This window comes from Musa acuminata, chromosome BXJ2-3, assembly GCF_036884655.1.
Source record: "Musa acuminata AAA Group cultivar baxijiao chromosome BXJ2-3, Cavendish_Baxijiao_AAA, whole genome shotgun sequence".
Lineage (NCBI taxonomy): Eukaryota > Viridiplantae > Streptophyta > Magnoliopsida > Zingiberales > Musaceae > Musa > Musa acuminata.
This window is the reverse complement of record NC_088340.1, coordinates 19,837,853-19,848,948: the sequence shown is the minus strand read 5'-3', so window position 1 is coordinate 19,848,948 and position 11,096 is coordinate 19,837,853.

Below are 11,096 nucleotides of genomic sequence, written 5' to 3'. Positions count from 1 at the left end.
ATCTATTTATGTTATAAATTTTGTGAGCCATAAAAATGATTTTGATGATTTAAATTTGAAATGAGTTTTATCAAAATCATGATCTTGATTTATCAAATTGAATGAATTCAAAATGAATAATGATTTTTCTCTTGAATGATTGTGACTTGTATTCCTTGTATTCATGATATGATTTTTATGCAATTCTTTATATTAATGAAATATTTTTCTCATCACCCAATTATTTCTTTTCAATATTCCTCAAGTGATGATATGAATGCATGAGATATTCATGAATTTATTTTGATGTATGCAAATGAGAAGTTTCGATCATGCATGGTAGGATGCAATGTGACAAATTAATACCATGATGATTTGAAATATTTATGATTTGGAATGATGCATATGCTTTTTATTATGATAATGTATGATGTGTATCATGAATGATTAAAAAAATTAAATAAATAAATGTTTATATCATGTTAGATGGTTTTACATATTATGCATGATAAGCTATAGTGATGAGTGAAACAATGATTGAAATAATATAAATGATGATTTGGAATCATGCTTATAATAATGAGTTTATATGTTTTGAAAATGTGCATGTTTTAATTTGAAAATATAATGATGCACAAATGAGATTAATACTAACCTTTGTCATGATTTAAAAATTGATGTAAAGGGTTTTTCCCTTCTTTTTGACAATGACAAAAGGGGAGATAGCTATCTTGCACAATTCAAGAAGAAAGCAAAAATTGCACTTCTCAAAAGAGAAGAAATTGCTATCTTGAACATCACCAAGAAGTGCTATCTTGCAAATCTCAAGACACACAAATGTAATCATGCAAAATTTGTAATTTTGCACATCATTAAAATTTATGATGCTTTGGTGATTATTCAAGTTCTAAAATGTTATAAAATTCACTAGCTTGCATGATGTAGAACTTGGCTATATTGAACATCACCAAGGAATGCTATCTTGCCTATCTCAAGAAACAAAATGTTAACTTGCAGATCTAGCAAAACTTATATTTCAAGAAGCAAGAGTTGCTTTATTGAACATCTCAAAATTGCTAGCTTGCGGGCCTTAAAATGTAGAAATTTTTTGCTAGCTTGAATATGGTAAACTTGCTATCATACTACCATGATGATGAGCATGCCTTATCTTCATGATTATATTTGAAAAACTATGGCAAAAATCTGTCTGAATGATTAAACGTGTTAAAATTATTTTTCGGACTTTTTTTGATTGAATGATCAAATCACTTGATTGCCATAATAATTTTACACAATTACATGCCATGATTACATGTTGGAAATTATGTGCTTGAATACAAAAATTTCTATGATAATAAGTATGTTTTACCTTCATGATTGTAATTGAATATCTCTAGTAAAACCCTGTCCGAATGTATGAAAGTGTCAAATTTCATTTTCGGATTTTCTTGATCCTGACAATTGGATTTTCTTGATACATTATCCTCTTCCAAACTTAACAAGCATATGTCATATCAAGTTTAATTAACATCATTGATTTTTGACATATGGAATCATCTAGCAAATGCACTTATCATGTGAAAAATATTTTTCGAGAAACATATTTGATGATTCCCTCTTATAAAAGGAAGATATTTTTACAAGGATTTGACTTACTTACATATCTTAATCCTTGCAAAAATGAAGTGTGCTTTAATATCTTATCAATTTGAACTTCACATATGGCTTTCCTCCTTCATGTAAAAAAATAACAAATAAAAAGGAAGAAGCAATAAAAGCTATCTCCATGTCATGTTTTCCTCGAGATGTTTGCATTACTGGTATCCTATCACTCACTGTTGGAAAATGACATGAACCAACTTATGGCATCGCACTTATATTTAAAATTTGCTTATATCGTTCTCCTTGTTGTTGATGACAAAGGGGGAGAAAAATATGAATTGATATGGTTGCTATTACTGATGTTATGATTAGGCCATACCTGCTATCACTGATAATGATATGGTTGCTATTACTGATGTTGATATGGTTGCTATCATTGATGCTATGATTAGGCCATACTTGCATCACCAAGAAATATATGATTGCCATATGCCCTGTATCAAGATATCAAACAAAAATTTGCATCGTACGAACTGATATCTTACCATGTGATGCAATGCTACACTTGCTAAAATATTCGAAATGTGTACATCATGAAATGATATCAAAATCTTGCTTCACAGCTTTACATGTCGATATCATGCAATATGATGAAATGCTACAATTGATAAACACTTGAAATAGTTGCGTTACGATATCAAAAGCTAACACTGCAAAGGAAGCAAAAATTTGCTAGCTTGCAACTTGCATATTTCAAGAAGCAAGAGTTGCCTTCTTGAACATCTCTAAATTGCTAGCTTGCAAGTTCTAAAATGTTGTAACATTGCTAGCTTGCATGTGCTATCTTGTATGCCGTAAAACTTGCATATCTAAAACTTGATAGCTTGAATGTTCTAAGCATGATGTAAAATTTGCTAAATTTTCTGGCTTCAAACTGCATGATGATAAAACTTAATATTATGTTTTTCATGCAATGAGTTAAACTTATATCACAAACACTTGATTGTGGTACTTCACCTTTTTGTTGATGACAAAGGGGGAGAAGTATTTGATGACATGACATGTTATGCATAAGTTTATGCATAAGTTCATGATAACATGTTGCAAGTATTCATGATGAATATTGCAATGACTTGAATTCAGTTTGAATTCAAGGTTCTATCAATATGGCATATTGATAGGGGGAGTTTGTTTAAACTCTGGGAGTTAAGGTTAACTCCGTATATGATGACATGTTGCTTAGATTTTTGAATCTAAGAGTTTCTATCAATAAGGCATATTGATAGGGGGAGTTTGTTTAAACTCCGGGAGTTAAGTTTAACTCCGTCATCAAGTAGTTGTCAACATCAAAAAGGGGGAGATTGTTGAATATCGTATTTTGATGATGAAACTACTTGATATATGTTTATGATTTAATCTGCGTTTTTAGTGATGCAGGGTGCTTCGATCCGGATGAGACAATTAAAGCAGGAACATCATGTTGTGCCAGAGGAATGTGTCAGAAGATTGGACGTCGGGCCGGTGGATCGGTCGATGTATTGACAGAAGGCTTCGGACTGTGGACTCGGGCATCGGGCCAAGAAGAGCGGGTATTGTGCCAAGGATATCGGAGTTGCGGAGTCAACTGGCCGATTGGGCAATAGGCTACAGGAAAGGACGATGCGCCGAAGAATCGGACGAAGCGTCGAGGGACCAATGACATGCCGGACAACTTGGTTAATTGCTTAGGATTAATTGTCTCGATCGAAGTTTTTGTTTTGAGTGTGCAGGATTAACTACGATGGAAGAAAGACATGCAGCAGGAGTTGCACCGGAGTCAAGACAATGATCACGTTGGGAGTTCAAGAGTTCTACGGAAGTTCGGACAGTCGTCGGAGGTTCTACGGGAACAAATCCGAGAAGTCCAGGAGCTTGCCAAAGAAGCTCGTCGGAACTCGCCAAGTGGATCGTCGCAAGTCCAAGAGTTTGCCGGAAGTTCGCAGGAGGATCACTGAGGGTACGTCGGATGATCGATGGAAGTTCGCCGGAAGCTCGCCGGAAGAAGCGATTGACGTACCGGAGCAAGTTGCAGTAAATGTCTTAGGAAATAATCGTAGTTAGCACAATGATTAAGTTAGAAATGGGAGGTGATCCCATTAACTTAATCTTGGGGCAATCGGGCCCCTAAAAGACCCAAATTAGGCCGAATGGATCAACTCATTCGGACCTGAAATAGTGCCAGGAGGTAGCACCGCCTAGGCAGGGAGGTAGCACCGCCCAAGCTATGTCTCCCAGTGAGACTGGGCGGTGCAACCGCCCAGGGCTCAGTCGCCGAGCGAGACTGGGCGGTGCAACCTCTCCTGACAGGAGGTGGCACCGCTTGAGCTCAGTCTTCGAGCTCTGCTAGGCGGTGCAACCGCCTCAGTCAGGAGGTGCAACCACCCGAGCTCAGTCTTCGAGCTCTGGCAGAGAGGTGCAACCGCCCCTGACAGAGGTAGCACCGCCTAGAGGCTCAGTCTTCGAGCTCTACTAGGCGGTGCAACCTCTCCAGTCAGGAGGTGCAACCGCTTGATCCCGGAATTCCGGGATTTGATCGTTTTGAGCTCCAAATTTGAACTGGGTTGGGGCCTATGAATACCCCACCCATTCAGCACTGAAAGTACAGAACACACACTCGAAATCTTGCTATCTTTCTGTGTTTCTTAGAGCTTAAAACTACTAGTTCTCCTCTTTTTATTCTTCAAGTTTGAGTTGTAAAGAGAGGAGAGAAAACTTCTGTAAGGGTTGTCTCCTAAGCCCGCCAAAAGGAGTGAATCTGTAAGAGGGTGGTTGGCCTTCGCCTATTGAAGGAAGGTCTCTAGTTGACGTCGGTGACCTCGTTGGTGGAGGAAGCCAAAAGTGGAGTAGGTCAAGATTGACCGAACCACTCTAAATCTCGGTTTGCATTTCCTTTGAGTATTTTACCTTCACTGCAAACTTCTCAATAGCTTACTACCCTCTGCAATTTTATGAATGAGTTTCAAGGTTTAGACGAAAATCTGCATTTAGACGTAAAACTGCATTTAGACGTAAATCGGCTTTCCTTGTACAATCATCAGATTTCAATTTACGTTTATGTCTTGATTTCAACTACATACTGTCTTCTGCGATTTTACAAACAAGTTTGAAAGTTCAGACGTAAATCTGCGTTTAGACGTAAATATGCTTTTTACAAATTACTTTTTGAGCTATACAATAGCAGCACACTATCTTTATACTTCTGCTTAAACTGCGTTTTATCTAAACAAGTGATTTACGAATCGGCACTTAGACGTAAATCTGTTTCTTCGTACGAACGTCGGATTTCAGTTTGCGCCGATATTCTCGTTTTCTTCATAGCTGCAAACTGCCTGCATAGATTGACTGCAACCTTGCTTAGTATCAACTTTCATATAGAGTTGTCTTTATCGTTCAAACGCAGCTTTCGGTTTTAATCGCAGAAAGTTTTCCGCTGCACTAATTCACCCCCCCTCTTTGTGCTCTCGATCCTAACAGGAGAGTCCTATTTGAGAGGGATATTCTGTTAGGACTCTGTTAGGACTCTAGCTAGGAGAGTCCTAATTGAGAGGGACATTCTGTTATGACTCTGTTAGGACTCTAGCTAGGAGAGTCCTAATTGAGAGGGACATTCTATTATGACTCTAGCTATGAGTGTCCTAATTGAGAGGGACATTCATGTAGGAGGTTTTTTCTTAGAGAAGAATTAGGAGTTGTAAGGGAATAGGAGTCTTGAGTAGGAGTCCTATTAGGAGTTAGGGTTTGGAAGCCCTATAAATAGCCATGTATTTGTTAGGACTCTAGCTAGGAGAGTCCTAATTGAGAGGGACATTCTGTTAGGACTCTAGCTAGGAGAGTCCTAATTGAGAGGGATATTCTGTTAGGACTCTAGCTAGGAGAGTCCTAATTGAAAAGGACATTCTGTTAGGACTCTAGCTAGGAGAGTCCTAATTGAGAGGGACATTCATGTAAGAGGTTTTTTCTTAGAGAAGAATTAGGAGTTGTAAGGGAATAGGAGTCTTGAGTAGGAGTCCTTTTAGGAGTTGGTTAGAAGTAAGAGTCTTAAGTAGGAGTCCTATTAGGAGTTAGGGTTTAGAAGCCCTATAAATAGTCATGTATTCCTCCTCTTTTGTTAAGCAATAGATGAACCTTTTCTGCAGCCTTTGAGCAGCAACTTGGAGGGAGGAACCCCTATAGAGTTCCAAGGAGGCCGATCCCCTAAAGAGATCAACCCCAAGTTTAGAATCTGTAAGGGTTCTAACACCTGGTATCAGAGCAGCATTCCTGGCATCTCGCTGCCCTTCCACTGCCATCCATCAACCCTCCACAACCGCCCAAAGCAATTCCCACAATTGCTTAAAAGATCGTCGCCAAATTTCATTGTCATCTCCACCACCGCAGATCATCCCTTGATCTCCCTGTGAATTGCAACAGGTTCTGGTTTCCTACCTTACTACTGTTGTAATTTAGTTATCCCTATTCGAAAATCCAAAAAAAAAAAAAAAAAATTTCATTCCTATATTGCTGCAAATTTCATCGGAAGTTGCTGAAATTTTTCGACGAGAATTCTGCTATCGCAACTTACACCAATTTTCTTGCTATTACTGCCGAAATTTTCTTGATTAAATTGGACATCCTTGTTGTCATATAAACTGAGATATTTCTGTCAATTCCCTCCTCAAATCTCTCAATTTTTTTGTGGAGATTTCGTCGAGAAACCGCTGTTTCTTCGACATTAATTCTGCTCTTACAAGACAACACAATTCTGCAACAAATTTTCACTAATTTCTATCAAACCTATACATGCCTTTAACCCATCAACAAAAGAGAGATCTTAACATCACAAATTTGGAGTCAAATACTATGGCATCTGAGGAGGCAATCAATGCTAAATTTGAAGCCTTTGAGGCACGAATGGAGGATAAGATTCAGACTCTCCTTACCGAATTCGGTTTGGGCCGACCACCAAGCCCGAAGAAATCACATCAAGGAGAGAGCTCTAATCAATCAAATCATGCCCAAAGAGATGACTTCCAAGGGAGGGGAGGTTCTATGACTGACCCCAACTATTCGCGCATGAGAGTGGACTTCCCTAGATGGGAAGAAGGAGACCCAATTGGTTGGATCTCACGCGCAGAGCGATATTTTCGTTACCATAAATCTGCGGTTGCATCCATGGTGGAAATTGCAGCTATACATCTTGAAGGGATGCCATACAATGGTTTGACTGGTTTGAACACACTTATGGAGCCCTTTCATGGCAACAATTCAAAGAATGACTACCGATCCGCTTCGGACCAACTTATTGCGAGAATATTGACGGACAACTAGCAAAGATTCGACAAACCTCCACTATTCAGGAGTACCAAACCAGGTTTGAAAGATTATCTAATCAAACTCATGATTGGTCTGCAAAACAACTATTAGGGACCTTTATTGAGGGCTTAAAGCTGGAGATCTGTGGAGAAGTTAAGGCGCGACAACCATACACGCTTATGGCAGCCATCTCTTTCGCACGACTTCAAGAAGAGCAATTGAACCATGAAGCCCGGAGGACTAGGATCACTCCATGACCTACAATACTAAAGCCCTCAGCCCCCCCTACTATCAACCGAGTCCCTGCACCGAAAAGGTTAACAAGAGAAGAACTTCGGGAGCGATCTACGGAGGGGTTATGTTGGCATTGCGACGAGCCATGGAGCCGCGAGCATCGCTGTAAAAAAGGTAGACTTCTTATGACTGAACCAGTAGAAGAAGAGGTCATTAAACATCTAGAATAGAGCCTTGAACATGAAGAAGAAGATATGGAAGAAGAGTCACAGCCGACCGACATTACGGTATACGCACTAGCCGGCTACTCAAATCCGCAAACGATGAAAGTTGGAGGCCTTCTCAAACAACAGCCGATCACTATTCTCATCGACACGGGTAGCACTAATAACTTCCTGAATAGTAAGGTTGCTGCTCGGATGGCACTGCATATTGAAGGTTGCAGCAAGTTCGATGTAAAGGTTGCCGACGGTAGAATCCTAAAGTGCGACCAAAGATGCCCGCAGGTGAAACTATTACTACAAGACCAAGAAATTATCACCGATTTCTTCCTCCTACCAATCGATGACTATGAGGCAGTGCTTGGAATAGAATGGCTGACTACACTAGGTGATGTCTCTTGGAACTTTTCTAAATTAATTATGAAATTCTACTGTAAGGGCAAACAGATCATCCTACGCGGGAAGCGCGGAAGCAACGTTACCACTGTTTCAACCCAACGAATGGAGAAAGTTTTATACGAGGTAAATAGTGGCTTTTTGATGCACCTCCAGCAACAACCAGAGGGGAAGAAAATAGAAATTGAAGATCAAAATCTTGCCCAATTGCTTACTGAATTTGCCGACATATTTGCTGAATCGCACGGTCTTCCTCCTTCTCGGCAACATGACCATCGAATTCCAATCCTTCCGGGCAAGCCTCCAGCGAACACTCGACCGTACCAATATCCTCACCTCCAGAAAGATGAAATTGAAAAGATCGTAAAGGAAATGCTTGAAACAGGGGTGATTCGGCCAAGTTGCAGCCCCTATTCCTCACCGGTGCTACTTGTACGCAAGGACGGAACTTGGCGGATGTGCATCGACTACCAAGCTTTAAATGGCATCACCGTCAAGGACAAGTACCCAATACTAGTGGTGGATGAACTTTTTGATGAATTGAAAGGAGCTCGAGTCTTCACGAAGTTGGACCTCCGATCCGGTTACCACCAAATTCGGGTATGTGACGATGACATTCCAAAAACTGCATTTCGCACACATGATGGCCATTATAAATTCTTGGTAATGCCTTTTGGACTCACTAATGCTCCTTCAACCTTTCAAAGTCTCATGAATGATATTTTTCGGAGCTTTCTTCGTAAATTTGTGCTGGTATTTTTCGATGATATTCTCATTTACAGCCCTTCTCTTGAGACTCACTTTCAGCATTTACGGATTGTTTTGACGATCCTTCAGGAGAATACTCTTTTTGTTAAGCAACCAAAGTGCAGCTTTCTCCAGCAAAAAGTAGAGTACCTTCGGCATATAATATCAGAAGAAGGAGTGGCGGTAGACCCAACAAAAATTGAGGCAATGCAAGGCTAGCCGAAACCTACAAACGTGAAATTACTGCGGGGGTTCCTTGGACTAACGGGCTAGTACCGAAAATTTGTTAAAGACAATAGGAAGATCAGTGCACCACTCACTTCTTTACTGAAAAAAGATGCTTTCCAATGGTCGGACAAAGCCTCTGTTGCCTTTGACAAACTTAAAGCAGCCATGACAACGACGCCGGTGCTTGCGCAACCAGATTTCAATAGACCATTCATCATTGAGGCCGATGCATCTGGAGTCGGAATTGGAGCCGTTCTCATGCAAAATGGTCGACCACTCGCATACACTAGCAAGACATTATCTCCCTCCCATCAAAATATGTCAGTATATGATAAGGAGATGCTTGCCAGTGTACACGCAGTAACAAGATGGAGACCCTACCTGATCGGCCGGCGATTTCAAATTAAAACTGACCATAAAAGCCTCAAGTACTTTTTGGAGCAAAAGATATCATCCCCTGAGCAGCAAAAATTGGTAACCAAACTTCTTGGATTTGATTATGAAATTATTTACAAAAAGGGGAAAGAAAACGTTGTTGCATATGTACTCTCACGGCTACCTGAACAAGTTAAGGTTTCAGCCATCTCCCTTCGTACCATCGGTCTCCTCGAGGACATTAGGGAAGAATGGAAGAAGGATCCAGAGATCAGCAAGATCATAAAAAAATTGGAGGAGGATCCAAGTGCAATAGCCCACTACACTTGGGATTCGAGGGATCTACGCTACAAAGGTCGCATTGTGCTTATACCTTACTCCACTTGCATCGTAATCATCTTGAATGAAATGCACTCCATACCTTCAGCAGGGCACTCTGGATTCCTAAGAACCTACAAAAGGGTGAAGCAAAATTTTTATTGGAAAGGGATGAAAAAAATTATTGCTGAATATGTGGCACAATGTGATGTATGTCAACAGCACAAGGGTGAAACTGTGGCAAATCCAGGGAAGCTACAAACCACTACCCATACCAGACTCAGTATGGACTGACATCTCCATGGACTTCATTGAAGGGCTACTATCTTCCAAAGGTAAAAGCACGATTCTCGTGGTGGTAGATCGACTTACGAAATATGCTCATTTTTGTGCTGTGAGAAATCCCTACACTACTGCTAGTATTGCCCAGATTTTCATAGAAAATATTATTAAACTGCATGGGATGCCAAGGTCCATCATAAGTGATTGTGACAGGATCTTCACTAGTAAATTTTGGACCGAGTTATTTCAGTTACAAGGCACCAAACTCAAGATGAGCACAGCGTATCATCCACAAACTGACGGCCAAACAGAGATGGTAAATAGGTGCTTAGAGACGTACCTCTGGTGTTTCGCTAGCGACCGACCAAAAGAGTGGGCGAAATGGCTTTCCTGGGCCGAATGGTGGTATAATACTACATATCATTCATCTACAAAATGTGCCCCTTATGAAGCATTGTATGGTCGACCAGCACTTGTGATTCCAAAGTATGTAATTGGCTCGGCCAAGGTAGATCAGGTTGACCAAGAATTGATTAATAGGGACAAACTCTTACAACTGTTAAAAGATAATCTCTCTACTGCTTAAGCCAGAATGAAGCAGCAAGCCGACATACGACGAAGTGAAAGAGAATTTTCAGTGGGAGATTGGGTTTATCTTCGCCTACAACCATACAAGCAACTCTCTATCAATACTCGAGCCTCCATTAAGCTATCCCCATATTTTTATGGGCCCTATCAGATCACAGAGCGTATTGGAGCCGTGGCATACAGACTTAAATTACCTGAGGATGCCAAAATTCACCCTATCTTCCACGTATCATGCCTAAAGCCCAAGTTGGGAGAACACGAGTCACCCCAGATACAACTGCCCAACACAACTAAGGATGGAGTTTGTCACGCCCCTCAAAATATTGACAATATTTAAAATTTTCATCACAACTAATCCAGGATCCAAACACACATTTGAGGTCACTAAGAAAACATTCAGATCAAAAATTTCACCTCTATAGTCTACAAATTCATAACCCAATGCAGTTCATAAACATCCCACACATCACTCGATAATTCAAACAAACTGAACTTAACTCATCAAAATAATAACCACAACATAATTTCACAAGTGGGGAAGTCTATGCAGTCACCAAACCAACGATTACCATAAGTTCGTATCATTACATGAATTTAACTTAACATTCCAAAATCCTAAACATGAGGGATCCTTTAACTTACACAAAATCCACAGGTTTAGATTCATCGTCAACATTTCATTAGATGCAGAGTGGCTTATACAACAAATACATATATGCTAACACAGATCTGCCCAAAATCTTCTAACTTTCCACTGCCTCAGCCCAATCTTAACATTTAAGCAAGCGATACGCT